Genomic DNA, 1,645 nt, shown 5'->3' with positions numbered 1-1,645 from the left:
GGGGGGGGGAGTGAGAAAGATCTCCCTCCAGACAGGAAATGTCAAGATCACTAACGTCATTGAGGTCTTATCTTAACACAATAGCGTTTGTCTTCTCATTAAAAAAAAATCTTTTTAGAGAGATATAACTGTACACTCCTCAAGGATTATCTTCTCTTCCCAAATCCGCGAGCTCTTATATTAGGAAAAAAAGAACAAAAGGATAGGCCTAGTTAAGAAGTGTTCACACGATACGATGCCTGCGAGTAAAACAATCATACCGCGACGTCGTTCCAACTCGAAACGCATCAGTTACCGTATACCTACAAGGACAGAAAAAGCCCCACGCCGAATGCTGTGAGCCTATATATATATAAGAACAAAAAGTGCAGCCTTTTGACTTCCAGAGCCATATCGTTAGCACATCCAGGCTCCCACATTGAAAAAAAAGTAAACTTATACCCGCCCAAAATAAAACCAACCACAAAAAGCAAATAAAATTACGTTAAAAAAGAGAGAGAGAGAAAATCGCCAGATCAAAATCCGGATCGAAAAGAAAGACACTTGACGCAGACAGTGTAATCTACAATCATTCAAACGTTAAGACAATGTTGTAAAAATATTGTGGAAACACAGGAGAAGTTCCTTGTCGACACATGCGTCATCGTTCATAGGCAGCTTCAAACTCGATTTTAACTCATTCAGAACACTATAACATTCACCAAGAATGACACTGCGTACAAGTAAAGAAAAAGAAAGAGCTTGCAGAGCTTAAACGACCAAGAAGTACATAGACTCAATAATGGCAGTGGAGTGCTTTAAAGAAACCTGACAAAATAAAAAGACAAAAAATAACAATCAAACCAATACAAAACAAACAAAAACAAACCAGAAAAAAACAAAACGTGTCAAAATAATCAAAGAGATGACGGTAAGGACCGGGGCATTTTTACCACCAGCATCTTGAAGACACCACGGCTGAGATGACTACAAATTACAAAGGTGCTCAGGTGTGAGGTAATGAGAGGGTTAATGTGAGATAACGAACTGCGATGACGCACGGTGCCGCGCAGTGCGAGCTAGATCTAGACTGACTCGGGAAATCCCACGATCCTCGATCGTCTTATATGACAAGTACATGTAGTTCGTTGTGACAAGCCTTGACAAATTAAATACAAATTAAAGAATAATGATTTTCAAACCACTGATAGACTAAGGGTGAATGAAGAACATCCGCGTATGTTCGTGATTGCATTTTCGTGCCAACGACAAATTTATCAACCTGTAAAAATGTGATGGATAGCAAAACAAAAGAGTAGGCCTATAATAGTCTGGTAGTCGAAGCAAACTAGGAGACAGGAGGATTGGGGGCCTGTGACAAATTAAGAGCAAATAGGCAAAGAGGTTCACAGTTTGGTTTGGGCAACGAGAAACACATGGACACAACAAAGGTCATTCAGTGCATGGACAGAGTTAGATAGTCAGACAGAAGCAACAGATGGATGAAACGAGGTAGAATCTGCCAGTGGCGTATTCCCAGCCATCTGAAATAGTAAAACTATTTTATTTTTTTTCTAAATGTAGGTGCTTTCACACGATATTTAGCTCAATCGAGAGGCGGCCTGCGACCCTGCCTGTAAGGGCCAACCCGGGCTGAGAGGTGTGT

Source organism: Aplysia californica, unplaced genomic scaffold, assembly GCF_000002075.1.
Source record: "Aplysia californica isolate F4 #8 unplaced genomic scaffold, AplCal3.0 scaffold00499, whole genome shotgun sequence".
In the NCBI taxonomy this organism is placed as follows: domain Eukaryota; kingdom Metazoa; phylum Mollusca; class Gastropoda; order Aplysiida; family Aplysiidae; genus Aplysia; species Aplysia californica.
The sequence above is the reverse complement of the archived record's forward strand: the minus strand, read 5'-3'. Positions refer to the sequence as shown.